Genomic DNA, 21,811 nt, shown 5'->3' on the forward strand with positions numbered 1-21,811 from the left:
GTTGTTAAATCTCATATAGCCGAAGTACTATAAACAGTGGCTACAGGACCTGTGTTGCGACGACTATTTAATGTTAAAGCACGAATATTTTTCATTGATAGGGATGAAGCAATTTATACAGTCTTGTATAAACTTAATTTTCAAGCACAAACAATCTGCCAATGCCACGTTTAGCAACATTCGTTAAATATTCCGTTTTGTATTCCTGTGTGTTGTTTTTTGTTTGGTGACGGAAGTAGGGAGGGAGGGGGGGGGGGGGCGTTATTGAAACCAGTGTTCCAGTGCTGCCAGTTCATCATCGTTGTAAGCTCTGTACACAATGGTGATACCTTGGGGATTCCACTGAGAGTAGATTTGCATCTAAGTGCTTGATTGCAATGATGATGATGTCGCCGTGGTCTTTGGTACAAAGACTGATTTGATGCAACTCTCTGTGTTACTCTTTATCATGTGCAAACATCTACATTTCCAATTAACTACTGTAACCTACATTCTTATGAATCTGCTTAATATGTTCACCTTATTATCTTTCACAACTTTCCTCCAGTACTAAATTGGTGATCCCGTATTGTCCCAGAATGTGTCCTATCAACTGATCCTAGTCAGGCTGTGCCTCAAATTCATTTTCTCCCCGATCCTGTTCAGTGCTGGTAGCTCCTCGCAAGGGCAGCCATACCCGATCCAATAAGGGGATGCAGCTCGTCCCCCTCCCCCCCAGCTTTCGTGGAAAGGAGAAAATAAGGGTACCGAGCGAGGTGGCGCAGTGGTTAGATACTGGACTCGCATTCGGGAGGACGACGGTTCAATCCCGCGTCCAGCCATCCTGCCATCCTGATTTAGGTTTTCCATGATTTCCCTAAATCGCTCCAGACAAATGCCGGGATGGTTCCTTTCCAAGGGCACGGCCGACTTCCTTCGCCGCCCTTCCCTAATCCGATGAGACCGATGACCTTGCTGTCACGTCTCCTTCCCCAAACAACCCAACCCAACCCCCCAATCCGACCCAGAAAATAAGGCGTTATTTCGTTGGATGTCTTTCTTTCAAGAAAATTATTTAAAAGTTGGTATTGCACAGATTTTTAACAGGGTCGGAACTGGAACACTCTCTTTTTTTTTTTGGCTACTTGCAAGTTGCTATAGTATGGATTCCCTTAACGCGATACGAGTTACATGATCTAACCGTCTAATCTTTAGCATTCTTCTGTAGCACCACATTGCAAAAGCTTCTGTCCTTATCTATTCTGTTTATCATCCATATTTCACTTCTGTACATGACTACACTCAATACAAATACAGAAAAGATTACCTGACACTTAGATCTATGTTAACAAATTTTTCTGCTTCAGAAAGGCTATTCTTGTCATTGCCAGTCTGCATTTAATATCCTCTCTACTGAAGCCATCATCAGTTATTTTCCTTCCCAAATAGCAAAACTCGTCTACTACTTAGTGCCTCTTTTCCTACTTTAATTCCCTCAGCATCACCTTATTTAATTTGACTACATTCCATTATCCTTATTTTGCTTTTGGTGATGTTTATCTTATATCCACCACTCAAGACACTGTCCATTCTGTTCAACTGCACTTCCAAGCACATTGCTGCCACTGACAGAATTAAAGTGTCATTTTATTTCTTCTCCCTGTACTTTAATTCCTTCTCCAAATTTTTGTTTGCTTTCCTTTAATGCTTCCTCAAGATACATTTAACATTGGAGGTATACTACAACCCCTGTCACACCACCTCTCTCAGCCAGTGCTTCCCTTTCATGTCCCTCGATTCTTGTAACTCCCGTCTGGTTTGTACAAGTTGTAAATAGCAGTGTGCTCCCTGTTTTGTAGCCCTGCTGCTCAGAATTTCAAAGAGAATATTCGAGTCAGCATTGTCAAAAGTCGCCACTAACACTAACTTTACAAGTGGTATAAATGTAGGTTTGCCTTTTGTTATGCTGTCTTTTAAGAAAAGTGGTGGTGGGGGGGGGGGGGGGGGCAGTATTGCTTCACGCCTTCCCACATTTCTCCAGAATCAAAAAAGAGCTTCCCAGAGGTTGGCTCCTACCAGTTTTTCCATTCTTCTTTAAAGAATTTGTGTTTATACATTACAACCATGACTTGTTAAACTGGTAGTTCGGTAACGTTCACACCAATCGGCGCCTGTTTTCTTTGGAATTAGAATTCTTATATTCTTTTTGGTAGTCAGAGGGTATTTCACCTGTCTCGTACATCTCCATGAGCATTGAAAGACCCAAGTCAAAATGGTGAATGGAACTGTTTGTGAAATTTCTGCATCACTGTTTATTTACTTATAGATTTTAATAGCTTACTGTTATTCTAAACAGACTTGATAAAGGAGACAAAGTCATTGAGACTTTTCTTGAACTGTCTAAGGCTTTTGATTCTGTGAATTGTGCAGTTCTATTATCCCAATTAGAAACTTGAGGATGGAAGAGAAGTAGCACTATACTTCGCAAGTTCGTATCTTCAAGACAGAAGACAGTGTGCTAAACTGTGTTGTAAGAATGAAAGTAAAATCCTAGCTGTAAAACCAGCACACACAATTCTCAACTAGGGAGTTCCCTAGGGAAGTAGTCTTGGGCCATATTGGTTTATTGTATATATTGATGATATAACACACCTGAAAAACTCAAAGCTAGTGAATTATGCTGATGGTGCATCATTTAGTAGTTGGGGCCATATTGATCCACTAGTGTTACAAAGAAATAAAGAGAATTCTGAACTGATCACAGAATAACTAACAATAAATAAATTTACATTGAATGAATAAACTTACATTGAATGAGGACAAAGCTGTTGTAATGAAGTTCTTGCTGAATTATAACCAATCTAATCTCTTTCTTCAGCTGAAACACCTGATATATATAAGATTTTATGCATTGTGATTGATGAACATCTTACTTGGAAAGAGAATATCAGCCACATCTGTAAAAAGATTAGCATTAACATTTACTTAATTACTCTAATAAATCCTCCTGTCCTTAAACAAGTATACTATGGATTAATTCACTTGTATTTGCAGTGTGGGATTGAAATTTCAGGAGGGACCCCCCCACAGTGTACATGGGTAGGATATTCAGGCTTCAAAAGAGAACAGTTACAATAATTGCCAATATAAGTAAATGCCAGTCCTGCAGAGATTTCTTTAAAAGTTATAATATACTGTCTGTGTATACGTTGCACATTCTGAAGACTTATGTTTGTAAAATAGAATGGTGAGCTAGATGTAATATATAGACATTCATAATTACAATACATGAACCAGATGTGATTATCAGAGGATATTGCCTAATAAGAGCTACAGATCACAGTCCACCTGAAGCTGGAAGACAGTTTTATAATAGGTTGCCATAGCCTATATTATAGAGCACCTCCAGGAAAATTGAAACAGCTGCTGCTTGAAGAATGTTTATACTCACTCAAAGATTTCTGAGCTGCTTTATTGATACCTCTAGTTTTGTATACCTCAATATATTAATGATGGTAAATGTTTATATATTGTGCTATTTGATGTATATATTCATTATATGTATGAAATTATATCTTTGTAAATCTACAAAAACTGATGACTCCAAGACTGTAAAGTTTTATGGACAAATAAATATTATTATTATTATTATTATTACTGCTACTACTATTTCTGTTATCAAGACTTGCAGGTCTCTTAACCCTTAAGTGGCATAGGTATGTGGGACGATTGTCAAACTTTCTGGAAGGCCTTTTCCTTCTTGTACATTTCAGTTGTAGTACTGGCCTCTTGCTGTGAAGCTTGGGTACCAATTGCAGATATTAAATTAGATTACATTAGATGCAGTTTTCATTCCACAGACCCAGAAATGAGATTATTATTGTGGGTATGGAACACTGAAAGCATAAAATAAGAAACATAGAACATTTGAATGTTATGTTCACTTCCATGTTCATTTGTCAGGAGACTGTCAAGATATGTGAATACATTACAGTAAACTGGAACTGCTATATTTACAGCATTAATAAACTGTCAGAATGAAACATAGCTATGCACTTTTAATAAATTTATCATCCAAAATGCCCAATCTTGGCTGTTGTCACAGAGTGCTGTCAAAAGTGAAATCTAACAGACATTTTTACTTAAGGTGGTCTAACATTCCCTGTTAAGATATTAATTTGTGGAGTACAAGGAGTTACTTACTAAAAAGTCTTTCAAACATTGTTTAAATTGTGGTTTATCTGAAGTTTTTCTGACAATTTATTGAAAATGTGTGTTTCTGAATATTGGACCCAATTTTGGAGGTCTTTATGTAGATTGTTATTATTCCTAGTAGTGATAATATTTATTGAGCTATTAGTTGGAAATAGAGACATATTACTTGCAACAAATTTCAGTAAGAAATTAAATATACTGAGAAGTGGTGGTTAGAATACCCAATTCCTTGCATAGGCTTCTACATGATGTTCTTGAATTTACTCTACAATTGAGTCTTATTAGATAGTTTTACACTCTTAAAAATTTTAGCTCAGTTTGATTAGTTGTCACAGAATATTATCCCATATGACATAATAGAGTGAAAGTAATCAAAGTATGCAAGTTATTTTGTATTTATATATCTGACATCATTCTCATTGTATATACAGAATTGATTAGGCACTTCAGCAATTCTATGAGATGCCCTCCCCAAATGACTTTATTATTGGGTTATAAGCCCAGAAATTTAACGCTGTCAACCTCTTATCTCTGTATGTCTTAATATGTTATACACATGCTGGAAGGAAATCTCTAATGGGTTCTGGACTAACATATAGCGGGTCTTTTCAAAGTTTAATGACTAGAGAATTATTTTTAAACCATTTATTAATTTCAGTGATAATTTGATTAGCAGCCATTTTTAAATCTGTATGTAAGTTGCTATTTAATGCAATATTTGTATCTCAAACAAAACAAACTTAGCATCTGGCATTATAACAGATGAGAGGTCATTAATGTACAGAAGAAAAAGCAACAGATCCAAGGCGGAACCTTGAGGAACACCACACGTAATTAATTCTCAATCAGATGAAGACTGACTGCTTACTCCATTTCGAAATGACACCATTTGTTTCCTGTTTGTTACGTAAGACTTAAACCATTTTTCTGCACTGCCATTGACACCATAATATTGTAATTTACTCAAAAGAATGCTGTGATTCACACAAAGGCTTTTGCCATTTTACATAAAATGCCAGTAGCCTCTAATTATTATCTAATGAATTAAGTACATTCTCATTGTACATGTAAATAGCACTACTTGACCTTCAGTAGTGTCACTGTGACATCTCGCAAACGTATGATACCAGTGCATGATTATTATTTGTCAGACTTGATAAACATTCCATGTCTATTGCCATAATTCTGGTGTGATACATTATGGTTATTATTGATAGTGTCTTGTAATTAATTTGCACAATGTGGAGCCTCTGCCAGATCTGCATCTCCATTGAGAACAGGCTGGGTAGAATGGTTAGTCTTAATGAGTTTGGAGTAAATGAGTCAAGCTTTGAAATGTATTTGGAAGAAATAATTGTTAAAATTTTGTACGACAGTTGTGCTCATGCAGATTATGATATAGAAAGTGATTATATGGATTCAGAAAAGACAGTGGATGATGGTGGTGGTGGTGATGGAACAGAGAACATCAAACAGGGGAAGACAATCTGAGTAAAAAAGTCATTTCACAGCCATACATTTTTATGGCAGGGGAAACTCTTTCAAGTGAAGAAAAGCACAACTATCAACTAATGTCAAAAAAAGGTAATGTAACACAGAGTTGCAGATTCCTGGTCTGCAACTTGGGGTTAATGTCTTTGGTGGGGATCCAGATGTTCTACATCAGCATCTACATACATACTCTGCAAGCCACTGTATGGTGTGTGGCAGACGGTACCATGTACCACTTCTATCCATTTCCTTCCTGTTCCGCTTGCAACTAGAGCAAGGGAAAAATGTCTGTCAATGCACCTGTATATCTCTCTAATCTTATATTAATGGTTCTTATGCAAAATGTTCATTGTCAGCAGTAGAATCATTCTGCAGTCTGCCTCAAATGCTGGTTCTCTAAATTGGCTCAGTAGTGTTCCTCGAAAAGAATGATGCCTTCCCTCCAGTGATTCCCATTTGGATTTCTGAAGCGTCTCTGTAATACTTGTGCGTTGTTCAAACCTACTGGTACCAAATCTAGCAGGCCGCCTGTGAATTGCTCCTGTAATCTGACCTGATGTGGATCCCAATCATTTGAACAGTATTTGGCAGTGGGTTGTGCTAGTCTCCTATGTGTGGTCTCCTAAAAATCTCCCAATAAAGTGAAGCCTACCCATTTCCTTTCCTCAAGCAGCACACTACTAATGCAGTATTCGAACATTATGGGTTCGTTTTTCCTACTTATCTGCATTAACTTACATTTTTTCTACATTTAGAGTTAGCTGCCATTCATCACACCAACTAGAAATTTTGTCTTAAGTCTACTTTTTACTCGTGACATTTTAGAAGAGATTTTACAGTGGTCTAAGAATAAAATCAATGTACTTGCAAAATAAGTCTCTTCTGCACATGATATTGATATTATACAAGAGAAAGCTTTTATGGGCTTTCTTCTAGTCACACCAGTCTCCATATCTGACAGTGGATCCATAGATAATCTCTTCTCAGGGTATGGTACTGGATGTATTATTTTTCACTATACTACCACAAAAAGTTTTTGGTCATATTGACAGCGCATCTATTTTGGTACCCAGATTAAAGGACGGGAAGGGAAAAAGATAATGTGACAGCTGCAGTATCAAACACTTCTAAATCTCCAGGCTGTGCTGTATTTATCAATGAAATACATGTGCTTTCCTGCAGTCATTGTAGATTTTGGATGTTCCTTCCAAGAAAATTGGTAAAATATGAGTTAAAGTGTGTGTGTGTGTGTGTGTGTGTGTGTGTGTGTGTGTGTGTGTGTGTGTGAGTGATAGATATCAGGACCTAATAGTTATATAATACCTTCACAGTGATCTCAAAAAAATTGGAAGTTAATATCAAAATGTGAATTTGTTCTTCAAAGTTCCCAGATGTTTTGTTTGTTTCCTGGTCATTTAAAAAAGACCAGCATATACTGTAGGATTAATAGCTGAAAGTTGGATTTCTAGATTTTTGAGAAATGTAGGAAATTCCACTTGTTTGGAACATCACTTGTATATTTTCAAATTATGGAAAGGTGCTGAGTTGCAGATTGGCTCAGCAGAAAGACTGTCACAAATAAAGCTTTCGGCCAGTAAGGCCTTTGTAAAAAATAGATGCCCCCCCCCCCCCCCCCCACACACACACACACACACACCTGACTGCAGTCTGAGGCAACTGAAGCCATACTTGTGTATTTTCTGTTTTTTTCTTCTTGATTATTAATATTTTTCGTGTCATTTCCCTTTCATATGTTTAAAAACACATGTGAATAAACAAAAAGTTAAGATAATATTGTAGAAATTAATAGTAAACTTTTGGAGTCTTGACAGACACCATGATATCAGTTGTTTTGCAAACTCAAATACCACTTAAGGGTTTGTTACACTTATATTTTCTAGAATTTTATCTTTTAATCTATGTGGACAATTTTATACTAAAATAGGTGAAAGATGCCCAACATATTTTTTGTCACTTTCAGTCAATTTTCTTGTTTTGAACCATATTGAAAGTCTTTACATAGAATTTTTTACTGCTGAATGCAAGCTTTCTTTGCTGCTGTTAGAGAAAGTACAAAACTTTGGTACCATTGGTCCAAAGATAATATACAGAAATCGTAACTCACCAACAGGCAGCAGAAAATGATTTTGGAAGTAGGCCTAGTGGATTGCAAATGTGGAGTTTCTGTTGGATCAGACTGAGTAATTATCCATCATCAGAATAGTTAAATAAGACATTATTAAGAATAGTTAATTGAGTCAAGCAAACACCTTTCGAAGAAACCTGCATAGCAACAATGGGAATGAGGTAAATGACGTAATGGGATGTAAATTCTTAATTCAGTGCATTCCAAAGTTAATGTCTCTTCATTTTCAACAGCTATTTTGCTACAAAAATTGTGTAATATAGCACTTACTGTGTATAATAAGCAAGAAAGAGAACTATATTTAATGGTCAGGGCAAGCACAGACATGTAACTACTTTCATGTTATAAAATTTTGCACACTTACATTTCATGTGAGATTCAGAATTCTGAAAATAAAATCAAAATAATATGGAATGTAGTCAGAAGAGAAATGGGGAAATTGAATTAGAGAACAATATGATCTTGTTGTTAAAGATAATGACCAAATGGCCTATGAACCAAGACATAGCAAGCACTGGCCGGTGTGGCCGTGCGGTTCTAGGCGCTTCAGTCTGGAACCGCGTGACCACTACGGTCGCAGGTTCGAATCCTGCCTCGGGCATGGATGTGTGTGATGTCCTTAGGTTAGTTAGGTTTAAGTAGTTCTAAGTTCTAGAGGACTGATAACCACAGATGTTAAGTCCCATAGTGCTCAGAGCCATTTGAACATAGCAAGCACCATTAACAATCATATTATAAATGTAATATAGAATCTCTTTACAGTCAGCTCATAGGAAAAGCATTGCAATATGTGTGACAGTTGTATCACAAACATTCAATCAATCTGAGATTGTTGTTCTTCCCTGAAATCAGCAAAATAATGTATAATCTTAAAAGCATATAGTCACATTGTATTGGTAACATTTCAAGGAAAATGTTAGAATCACGTTATGATATAACTACTGTACAATTTGTCATCACAATACAATGAAAATAAGTAGCTCAAAAAACAAACACACACACAGAATATGTTTGTACACATTTATGAGGGTAGGACCTGTACTTGGCTGTGACCTTAATCAAGGAACTATCCTAGCATTTGTCTGTACTGATTTGGAAAAACCTAAATCAGGATGACCGGGCAGGGCAAACTCCATCCTCAAAAATATGTGGTCAGTGCCCTAACAACTGCACCACCTCATTTGCTTGGTCCATATTGTACTATGTTCTTCAATATAAACATGGGTTTGCTCTTCATTGCTGGACATATAAAGGACAATCACTGATGACTCTAGAATCATGAAATTACTGTTGTGCTGCTTAAAACCAGTCTGTTCGGTAAACTGACTACATGCCCGTAGACATGCCACTATTCCCTAAGCATGTCTTTATGTCTTCCCGTTGGGAAGGAAATACTAAGCAACATCCCCCCCCCCCCCCCCCCCCCCCCCCCATGTTGAGTGAGATGGTGAACTCAGGAGAACAAAAATATCTTACTATCATGCTGTAACTTCAGGTGCAACATAAGCCATGCGCAAGACCTATGACAATGTGTTAACTTGAGAAGACTGACGTTAATGCTGAAAGTTGCTAGAAAGTAACTGGTCACTTGTTATCCAAAGATTATACCAGAAACTAGCACCAGGTGATGAGATTGTGTAAGGGCAGTGAGGTTAGTAGTGTCCACAGAAATAAACGAACAACTCAGTAATAATATTGTAAGCAGCACAGAAATAGGAATGAAAACTTAAATATAAACCTACATACAAAAATTCAAAAAAATAAACACAATTCCACATAATACATACAAGGTTCAATTAGGGCTGGTAGAAAGGAGAAGGAAGGATAATAAGGATAGAGGAGGAGGAGGAGAATGGGAGGGAGGAGGTGGGCAGCATACTAGGAGAATAACAAACCATTCACAATAAAAGATTTGTACAGAGAACAAAGACCATAAAGAAACAAGTTTGTCCTAACTGCTGGATGACAATCTTACAAGTGAGCTGGTAGATAAAGGATGGAAACAGGGATGAGGAGAGGGATCTGTATTACATAAATGGGGCCAGTACACCAACGAAATATTTCTTACATCAATGAATTTTCTAGTAATGTAGGTGTCTGTAAGCCATTTATGCATTTCCATTTAACACTAAACATCTTTATGTAATAGAGTAACTGCAAATAGGTTAACAAAGAACAGTGATGAAAAACATTGTTATACAAAGCTGGAAGCTATTAGAATATGAGAATAAATATGTAGGCTATATGTCTGAAAAGTAAACAACTCTCAATTTTTTAGAGCCTAGCCAGGTCTCACACTCAAAAGCACGGGGAAAAAGTAAGAGAGAAGGTTGCAATGATATAATGTCACAACACAGTTAGAAACAATGTTATCCACAAGGATCAGCTGACGTGTGTGAACAACCGTATAGTAACAAAACAAAATACCACCATGGCTGAAACTAACAAAGTTAAAATATATTCAGTAAGCTAAAAATCACACACACACACTTTGTTTACAAAAGAGATACACAGTAAAGGAAATGACCAGGGTTGAACATCCTTGTAGTATGTAATAGCCAAATGAAACCATCCTGTAGATATAATATAAAATGTGCTCCTTTTGCGAGCCTGTACTTGGAGGGGTGCACATCTCACTAGAGTTCACATCCTGTAGATAAAATACAATATTGCCAGGTTAGAATCAGTATAAGAGTGACACCTTCTATACTGACAAGTGTTCTGTTATTGAAAGCAGCATAAATCTTTCTCACATTTGGCACCAGTATAGGCGACTAAATTTATGTTGCAAAGAAGCTGACCAATCAGGTACCAAATTGTTCATGTATTAGTTGACCTACAGTAACTTTCTCTTTCAAATTTATCATTTCTCTATTGAAATAAAAAGTGTGCTGCTAAGTTGTAACTGTTATTTAACAGGAATGTTTATTTAACTACCCTGTACACAGTGAACACATAAGGTTTCCAGTTCATCATCTGATTTGGACTAAACAAGACCCTTGTTATACATGACTTAAGTGCGCTGTTGGCTCTCAGCATCTTGAAAAGACAATATTCATCTTACGAATGTAATGTTGGAGGTGATTGACCTATGGTGGCATGAAACATTAATGAACTTCCAGATGATCAAATGCACAAAAAAGTTCAAGAAAATAAGAATGTGGATCTCATCACAAAGGATACAATGCACAATGGGCACACTTCCTTTGCCCCTAACCCTAATCCAAAAGCATCTAACTCTAGCTAAGAAGAGGAGGAAGACAAAATAAAACAGTGCAGAGGCTGCTGGTACTATAATGTGCAACCTATTCCCACCCAGAAGACGTGATAGAACTCATTTAATGTTAATTATGTAGATGAATAAAATAGAAAGAAACATTTCACATGGAAAAAATATATTAAAAACAAAGATTCCATGAGTTACCAAATGGGAAAGCACTGGTAGATAGACACAATAGAAAAACATACAAACACACACACAAAATTTCAAGCTTTCGCAACCAATGGTTGCTTCATCAGGAAAGAGGGAAGGACGAAAGGATGTGGGTTTTAAGGGAGAGGGTAAGGAGTCATTCCAATCCCGGGAGAGGAAAGACTTACCTTAGGGGGAAAAAAGGACAGGTATACACTTGCACACGCACACACATCCATCCACACATATACAGACACAAGCAGACATATTTAAGGTAAGTCTTTCCTCTCCCGGGATTGGAATGACTCCTTACCCTCTCCCTTAAAACCCACATCCTTTCGTCTTTCCCTCTCCTTCCCTCTTTCCTGACGAAGCAATCGTTGGTTGCGAAAGCTTGAAATTTTGTGTGTGTGTTTGTGTGTTTTGTTATTGTGTCTATCTACCAGCACTTTCCCGTTTGGTAAGTCATGGAATCTTTGTTGTTAATACAATTATGCAGATGCTTTTTCATCATGACATTTTTCCCAATTAAATCCACAGGACAACTGTCAAGTCTTCCCAACATATTCATGTGATTCAACATCAGAAGGTGATATAAACTGCCTATTTTTCTCATGTAAGCAGTATCACCATGAGAAAGAAGATGTTTGTCAAGTGATAGTGCCATATTGACTTTTTGTTTTAACTTTATGGACAATGCAATGTAAACAGATTATTATGTAGACTTATATTTGCTGCCAATTACCATAATGTGTTCTTATTGTGTGTTATTATATACTTTGTATGTTTTTACACTATAGTTTGTAACCATTAGATGTAAAAGATGTTATTTGAATGTTACATACTGTATGCCAATAACAACATTCTCTCTCTCTCTCTCTCTCTCTCTCTCTCTCTCTCTCTCTCTCTCTCTTTCACTCTCTGATGTAGACTGTGACCGAAAGCTATATGTGAGTGTCTTTTACACTACTGGCCATTAAAATTGCTACACCAGTAAGAAATGCAGATGTTAAATGGGTATTCATTGGACAAATATATTAAACTAGATCTGACATGTGATTACATTTTCAAGCAATTTGGGTGCATAGATTCTGAGAAATCAGTACCAAGAACAACCAACTCTGGCCATAATAACAGTCTTGATATGCCTGGGCATTGAGTCAAACAGAGCTTGGATGACGTGTACAGGTACAGCTGCCCATGCAGCTCCAACACGATACCACAGTTCATCGAGAGTAGTGACTGGCGTATTGTGATAAGCCAGTTGCTCGGCCACCATTGACCAGACATTTTTAATTGGTGAGAGATCTGGAGAATGTGCTGGCCAGGGCAGCAGTCGAACATTTTCTGTATCCAGAAAGGCCCATACAGGACCTGCAACATGCGGTTAAGCATTATCCTGCTGAAATGTAGGGTTTCGCAGGGATCGAATGAAGGGTAGAGTCACAGGTCGTAACACATCTGAAATGTAATGTCCACTGTTCAAAGTGCCGTCAATGTGAACAAGAGGTCACCAAGACGTGTAACCAATGACACCCCATACCATCACGCTGGGCGATACGCCAGTATGTCGATGACGAATACACGCTTCCAATGTGCGTTCACCACGATGTCACCAAACACGGATGCGACCATCATGATGCTGTAAACAGAACCTGGATTCATCCGAAAAAATGACGTTTTGCCATTCGTGCACCCAGGTTCATCGTTGAGTACACCATCGCAGGTGCTCCTGTCTGTGATGCAGCATCAAGGGTAACCGCAGCCATGGTCTTCGAGCTGATAGTCCATGCTGCTGCAAACATCGACGAACTGTTCGTGCAGATGGTTGTTGTCGTGCAAATGTCCCCATCTGTTGACTCAGGGATCGAGACGTGGCTGCACAATCCGTTACAGCCGTGCGGATAAGATGTCTGTCATCAGCATTCCGTATTACCCTTCTGAACCCACCAATTCCATATTCTGCTAACAGTCATTGGACCTCGACCAATGCGAGCAGCAATGTCGCGATATGATAAACTGCAATCATGATAGGCTACAATCCGATCTTTATCACAGTCGGAAACGTGATGGTATGCATTTCTTTTCCTTACACGAGGCATCACAACAACGTTTCACCAGGCAACGCCGGTCAACTGCTATTTGTGTATGAGAAATCGGTTGGAAACTTTCCTCTTGTCAGCACGTTGTAGGTGTCTCCACCGGCGCCAACATTGTGTTACTGCTCTGAAAAGCTAATCATTTGCATATCACAGCATCTTCTTCCTGTCGGTTAAATTTCGCGTCTGTAGCACGTCATCTTCGTGGTGTAGCAATTTTAATGGCCAATAGTGTAATATTGCCTGTCTGCAACTTGATGTGTCTTGTTTACAGTAAGTTGCAATCTACCTTTTCCTACATTGTTAATAATAATAATTTTTATTATTATTTCTTGGAAAGCAGATTGCGAAGATCAGATTTGATGCTTTTGTCTTTGTTATGAAAGCACTCCCTTAGTTTTCTATGATATGTTAGTAATTATAAGTTAAGTTCTGGTAGTTTGGTTATTTTTCTATCATAGTAACATATATTTTAATTTATTGGTGTCACACAAATATATCAGCTCTTTCCTTGTTGAAACAGGTCACAAATAAATATTTTGCTTTTGAACTTCATTTTATTTTATTTGATAGGCAATGTCCAATATTACACATTATATCACCACTTAGTCTGCACCAGTAACCCCCAACCCCTGATTATTTAAAGAATTGTTCCGTGTATATAACGTCATTCCTCTTGTACTATCAGACATACAGTGGTACAATTTTGCAGTTACATTCAGTGGTATATGTAGACACTGTCTGCAAAATGGTTGTGAACAGAATTAATAGTAAAGAAGTAAGTTAAAACCCCATGCCTTTACATGAAGAAGTTTACTGCATGAACAGTGAAAATACACTAAGTGATCGATATTTCTCCTTTCACTATTTGGGGGGAAGGGGGGGGGGGAGGGGGTAGTCAGAGAGACAACGTTTTTAGAAGGTTGGAAACTACATGATAGGTTTGCTGGAAGTTGCTAAGTGCTCTCATTCTCAAATACTGGATGAATATAAAACTTCCTGGCAGATTAAAACTGTGTGGTGGACCGAGACTCGAACTTGGGACTTTTGTCTTTCGCAGGCAAGTGCAGGAGAGCTTCTGTAAAGTTTGGAAGGTTGGAGATGAGGCACTGGCAGAAATAAGGGTGTGAGTTGTGCTTGGGTAGCTCAGGTGGGAGAGCACTTGCCTGTGAAAGGCACAGGTTTGAGTCTCAGTCCAGCACACAGTTTTAATCTGCCAGGAAGTTTCATATCAGTGCACACTCTGCTGCAGAGTGAAAATCTCATTCTGGATTAATATGGTCTGGGTAATTTGTGCACTGTGAGTTACGCTGCCTTAAGACATAAACACAACTTCTAACTTTAATATGTATGTTATAGTTAAACATTTAACCTAAGATTACACCTCTTAATGATGGCTAGATTATGACACCATTTTAAATAACAGAATTTGGTTACTAATTATGTGCACCCCCCACCAAGGTAGCTTACACCTCTTTTGTGTGTACATGTTATTGTGTTGTTGTGGTCTTCAGTCCTGAGACTGGTTTGATGCAGCTCTCCATGCTACTCTATCCTGTGCAAGCTTCTTCATCTCCCAGTACCTACTGCAACCTACATCCTTCTGAATCTGTTTAGTGTATTCATCTCTTGGTCTCCCTCTACGATTTTTACCCTCCACGCTGCCCTCCAATACTAAATTGGTGATCCCTTGATGCCTCAGAACATGTCCTACCAACCGATCCCTTCTTCTAGTTAAGTTATGCCACAAACTTCTCTTCTCCCCAATCCTATTCAATACCTCCTCATTAGTTATATGATCTACTCATCTAATCTTCAGCATTCTTCTGTAGCACCACATTTCGAAAGCTTCTATTCTCTTCTTGTCCAAACTAGTTATCGTCCATGTTTCACTTCCATGCACTACACTGCATACAAATACTTTCAGAAACGACTTCCTGACACTTAAACCTATACTAGATGTTAACAAACTTCTCTTCTTCAGAAATGCTTTCCTTGGCATTGCCAGTCTACATTTTATATCCTCTCTACTTCGACCATCATCAGTTATTTTGCTTCCCCAAAAAAAACTCCTTTACTACTTTAAGTGTCTCATTTCCTAATCTAATTCCCTCAGCATCACTCGACTTAATTCGACTACATTCCATAATCCTCGTTTTGCTTTTGTTGATGTTCATCTTATACCCTCCTTTCATGACACTGTCCATTCCGTTCAACTGCTCTTCCAAGTCCTTTGCTGTCTCTGACAGAACTACAATGTCATCGGCGAACCTCAAAGTTTTTATTTCTTCTCCATGGATTTTAATACCTACTCCGAATTTTTCTTTTGTTTCCTTCACTGCTTGCTCAATATACAGATTGAATAACATCGGGGAGAGGCTACAACCCTGTCTCACTCCCTTCCCAACCACTGCCTCCCTTTCATGCCCCTCGACTCTTATAACTGCCATCTGGTTTCTGTACAAATTGTAAATAGCCTTTCGCTCCCTGTATTTTACCCCTGCCACCTTCAGAATTTGAAAGAGTGTATTCCAGTCAACATTGTCAAAAGCCTTCTCTAAGCCTACAAATGCTAGAAACGTAGGTTTGCCTTTCTTAAATCTGGCTTCTAAGATAAGTTGTAGGGTCAGTATTGCCTCACGTGTTCCAACATTTCTACGGAATCCAAACTGATCTTCCCCGTGGTCAGCTTCTACCAGTTTTTCCATTCGTCTGTAGAGAATACGCGTTAGTATTTTGCATTCGTGACTTATTAGACTGATTGTTCGGTAATTTTCACATCTGTCAGCACCTGCTTTCTTTGAGATCAGAATTATTATATTCTTCTTGAAGTCTGAGGGTATTTCGCCTGTCTCATACATCTTGCTCACCAGATGGTAGAGAGTTTTGTCAGGACTGGCTCTCCCAAGGCCGTCAGTAGTTCTAATGGAATGTTGTCTACTCCCGGGGCCTTGTTTCGACTCAGGTCTTTCAGTGCTCTGTCAAACTCTTCACGCAGTATCGTATCTCCCATTTCATCTTCATCTATATCCTCTTCCATTTCCATAATATTGTCCTCAAGTACATTGCCCTTGTATAGGCCCTCTATATACTCCCTCCACCTTTCTGATTTCTCTTCTTTGCTTAGAACTGGGTTTCCATCTGAGCTCTTGATATTCATATAAGTGGTTCTCTGTTCTGCAAAGGTCTCTTTAATTTTCCTGTAGTCTGTATCTATCTTACCCCTAGTGAGATAACCCTCTAAATCCTTACATTTGTCCTCTAGCCATCCCTGTGTGTACGTGCTTGGCTTGAATTATTCTTTTTTTTCCTCTGCCTTTCCATTGTATATTCTTCTTGGTGCTGATTGTGCTTTAGTTTTGATTTGTGATTTTGGGCACTCGTTTTCTTCCCTTTCAGCATTCTACAACTTTCATTTTTAATAATATGGTCTCCATTGTTGAGTATGACGTGCAGTTAGTTTTCCAAATTTTAAAGAAGTGCGGATCATGCAGGAAAGGTCGCCCAATGTGGTGTCGTACATTCCACCTTTTGTGCCTTTCTTTTGGATAGGTGAATGTGGGAGGGGGCGGGGTGGTCAAGTGCCTGCAGGGTGATAGGGCCCTGACCAAACAGGAATCACACTATTCATTTCTGAGTTGAAAACTTCCTAGGCATGTCAAGGAGTATGTTCCCAGTGTGGTTGGAGTGTAGAGACTCCCGGCAACAGTTTACTGGCCAGCTAACTGTGTCTGCGGCTGGTTGGTGAGGAGAACTCTTGTTTGGAGTGGGTGTTACCATGGCGGAAGACTCGCACATGATGCAATTTAAACTTTCTTCCACTCCCAGCAGTCTCGTCCAAATGTAAGACGTATTACAATGTGGAGAGATATGACCCAAAAATGTTTCCTAATCTCGCTATGCCATGGAAGGAACATAGGGCTCAAAGACGAGGGGAGAAATGGGCCCCCAATATGTAGTTCATCCTATGGCCAAAGGGGATTCCTTTTTGACTACAAAGTCATTGTTCTTCATTGGAAAGCTGGAGGACAGGCTTGGGGAGTTAGTAGCGATTTCAGAAATGAAAAGTGGCTATGATCTTATTAAAATGGCCTCAACTTCTCAGTCCTGGGCACTGCTCACCTGTGACAAGATGGGTGACATTCCATTAACTATAACTCCCTGTCTTTACAGTAAACGGTGTTCTCTTCCTGTGCAGTCATCTTTTACAGACCAATGACAAGTTGCATGCCAATTTGGAGTGACAGGGAATGTATTTGACAGCCGCATCCAGCGGGGACTGAAAGACAACACGGTTGATATGGGAGCCTTCATTTAGGCCTCTGAAGGCAACTCATTGCCTGAAGAGATCAGGGTGACAGTGTGTTGATGCAATGTGTAACCATATGTTCCCTCTCTCATGCGGTGCTACAAATGCATGAGATCAGACACATGTTTTCCCATTGCAATGCCATCCCTGCCTGTAGGGATTATAGATGTCTGTTTCACACAAGTGCTCGTTGTGCCGCTTATCCCATCTGTATCAACTGCATGGACCACCATTCACCAGACTGCAGCACCTTCCAAAGAGAAAAGAAAATCCAAGAATACAAGGCTGAATTGACACACATATTCACACATATTAAGAGACCAAGAAGAAAGATGATCATCTACATCTTGCACATACGACGGTGATGTATGCTATGGCTATGATGATACCATCCTCTCCAGTGATGGTACCATTGCCCTGTATGTTTTTTATGCTGGGCCTTCACAGCTGCTAGACTTTTACCTGCGCTCCTAGTGATTGGGGCCCTCCTATTACTGCTTCCCCCAAACCCCTTTGGAGGTGTTAACTTTCCACATGCGAGGGATATCAATCCCCAATTCGTGGCCAGAGAAGCAACACCATTTTCCAGCATCTCTTCGAAGGTAGGGATCCAACGGGATGCTTTCTTCCCAGGAAGTGGCTGATCTGCAACTGGGTGCCAGCCAGTGGAAAAAGTGCCATAGGTTGTCAACCATAGGACTTCACATTTCTCTTCTGCACCAGAATCTGTGGCAAACAAGCCCTCACAGACATTGAAATCACCTTTGGAGAAGGACAGGAAGAAATCCTCCATGGAAAAGGAGATTCTGGTGGCCACTGTGCCACTGGGCTCCATATGTTCTGCCTCTGCCTCCGAGGTGGCATCCATGGTGGCACCTGTGACTCCCCCCCCCCCCCCCCCCCCGCCCCCCTCTCCCCAAACACACACACACACACACACACACACACACACACACACACACACACACACACACCTACCTTTGTTCAGAACCAATTTGTACTGATGCCATATACCTGCGACTGGTGGCAGCAGGTGACCCTGAGACATGACATGCCTCTTTGGTTCCTTCATGCTCCTGTAGACTATTCTTAGTGTGATCCTCCATTGGAATTTTAGTGTTTTTTTCCCACCAACTGGCTGAGTTACGACACCTCTTTATGCATTTCCCATGGTGTTTGAATTATCCTCCAAGAAACTTGGTACCCAACAATGTGGACCCCCTATCCTCTGTGGCTGTCAGAGCCATTTCAAGAATCATAATGACTACGAAAGAATGTTGGATGATATTTGCACGTATGTTGTGAACTCTATCTACAGCAATCACATGCCACTCGCTACAACTTCTGAGGGTGTGGTTGTCCACGTTAGAAGGTTTCTTGAATTTACTGTTTGCAATACGTATCTGCCCACCGATGATGAAGTGTCCCACAATGTATTGTCTGCACTGTTTTTTCAGCTCCCTGCACTGTTCCTAATACTGAGTGACTTCAGTGTTCATAACACTTTGTGGACCCCCTGCGGGCCGGGGTTTAGAAAAGGCTCGAGGTATTCCTGCCTGTCGTAAGAGGCTACTAAAAGGAGTCTCACATGTTTCGACCAATATGTGATGGTCCCCTGTAGGGTCTGACCTCCATTTTTCAAAATTTTCCCGAAGAGCGAGCCAATTGGGGAAGGGCGCCTTACATGGTGCATCGTGTCCATGGTGCCTTGAGATCTTTAGCCCACTTTCTCGTCGTTGCACTGCAGTCCAGCTCATTCTCCATCTCTTGGGTGAGGACACCTTCCTGGGTGCATTTTCCTCCACCCACTACGCAGTGTCGTTTTCTGTGGCAACAATGACCATGGACTTCTTTGCACCTCATATCCAGCACAGTAGCCAGTCCATTTTGGTGGGCCCGCCATGTACCCTGTTGGTTGTAGCCCCCTGACTACACAGGGATCACTCTGCTGATGCCTGCACTGTTAACTCCCCACTTATGCCAAGGAGAAGATGCCTGTCACCCTGGGGCATCGGGACTCCCAGCAATGGCCATTCTACCAGGTGGCCTTTGCTGCAGCTGGGTGGCATCAGGGCGGATGACACGTGATGAAGCATACCACATCGTCACTTGCTGGTGATCAGACACCAGCAGTCTCTAAGAGTTCAAAGTCTCAGTACAATGCAAGAAAATATGACCCTAAATCATTCCCCTCCTTGGCCACACCATGGGAGGAATGCCAGGCTAAGGATGACAATGAATCTTATTCAGCCCGGTACCTCGTATGTACAAGAACTGATGGGGACTGCTTTGTTTTGATGTAGCCACAGTTTTTTTGTAGAGTATTTAAAGACAAGTTTGGGGAGGTGGAGGGCTAGTCCAAAATGCAATCTGGGTCAGTCTTGATAAAAACAGCATCCTCTGCCCAGTCACAGACTTTACTTGCTTGTAACAAGTTGGGGGATGTTTCTGTTACCATCATGTCACATAAGAGCTTAAATATGGTCCAGGGTATTATATTCCACAGGGACCTTCTTTTGCAGTCTGACGACGAGCTGCTTGCCAATTTAGAATGGCAAGGTGTTCATTTCGTGCGGCGCGTTCATCGGCGTCTGATGGATAGTCAGGTTGCCACCGGTGGCTTCATCTTGGCCTTCAAGGGTGACACCTTACCCAAGAAGGTCAAGGTGGTGGTCTACCTCTGTGATGTCAAGTCATATATCCTTCACCCGATATGGTGCTCTAAGTGCTGGAAGTTCAGCCATATGTTTTCCCACTGTTTTTCCAGCTTCACATGTCAAGGTTGTGGACATCAATCTCATCCCAATAATCCATGTGCCCCACCTCCCATCTGTGTCAACTGCGGAGAGCATCATTCACCTTGCTCGCCAGACTGCACACATTCTGTGGCTATCACTTCATCATACACCGTCGCTACGAGAACAGTTGTAGCCCCATAAGTTCCATTAATTCCAGTCGGCTCTCAGAGCCAGAAGGCTACACCTGCCCCCTTGATGGTGTGGGGCACTCCCCCCCCCTGCCAACCATCGGGGACACCAGTTCCCACTTCTCAGCTGGGGAAGGATAAGTCTTCTTAAGCTCCTCTCACCGGGAAGGGGTCACTAGGGTCACTCGCTTCCCAGGTTGCTGCAAATGGGAAAGATGACGCCCGCCAGTGGCTGAAGTGCCAAAAAGCAGCTGGTCGTAGGGCTTCACGATCATCCTCAGTCCTGGAGACTGAATCAGTGAAACCCTCCCAGCCAGAGCCAGCAGCGAGAAAAGTCCAAAAAGAATACCCCTAAGACCAAGGAAATTGCGGTGGCACCCACACCACCGCTACCTACAAGCTCTGCGTCTTCTGAGGACCTAGATCTTGCTGGATCATCAGACACAATGGATATAGACTGCTCAGGTAATAAGTTGGTGGCAGCAGGTGACCTTGAGGCGTAAACTGCCTCATTGGATGTTCCTTGCCTTCCCCGTCTCATGGTAACATCATCCTCCAGTGGAATTGTGGTGATTTTTTCCACCACTTAGCTGAGCTACGGCAACTGTTAAGCTTTACACCTGCTTTCTGCATTGCCCTCCAGGAAACCTGGTTCCTGGCAATGCGGACCCCTGCCCTCTGTGGCTATAAGGGATGTTACAGGAACCGTAATGACTATAATCGAGTGTCAGGTGGAGTTTGGGTTTACGTCCTAAACTCAGTCCATAGTGAAACGGTGCCCCTTCAAACCCCTCTTGAAGCTGTGGCTGTCAGAATAAGGACGACACAGGAAATAACTTTCTGCAATGTACACTACTGGCCATTGAAATTGCTACACCATGAAGATGACATGCTACAGATGCGAAATTTAACCGACAGGGAGAAGATGCTGTGATATGCAAATGATCGGCTTTTCAGAGCATTCACACAAGGTTGGCGATGGTGGTGACACCTACAACATGCTAACATGAGGAAAGTTTCCAACCGATTTCTCATACACAAACAGCAGTTGACCCGTGTTGCCTGGTGAAACGTTGTTGTGATGCCTCGTGTAAGGAGGAGAAATGCGTACCATCACGTTTGCGACTTTGATAAAGGTCGGATTGTAGCCTATCGTGATTGCAGTTTATCATATTGTGATATTGCTGCTCACGTTGGTCGAGATCCAATGACTGTTAGCAGGATGTGGAATTGG

The 21,811-nt window shown here is 40.5% G+C and overlaps 1 protein-coding gene across 1 annotated transcript in view; it reads left to right on the forward strand.

Moving 5' to 3' along the window:
• Window positions 1-21,811, forward strand: part of LOC124776928 (citramalyl-CoA lyase, mitochondrial-like) — a 199,440-nt gene that overhangs the window by 702 nt on the left and 176,927 nt on the right. The window lies entirely within an intron of this gene.

The sequence above is a fragment of the Schistocerca piceifrons genome, chromosome 1 (assembly GCF_021461385.2).
Source record: "Schistocerca piceifrons isolate TAMUIC-IGC-003096 chromosome 1, iqSchPice1.1, whole genome shotgun sequence".
Taxonomy (NCBI): Eukaryota; Metazoa; Arthropoda; class Insecta; order Orthoptera; family Acrididae; genus Schistocerca; species Schistocerca piceifrons.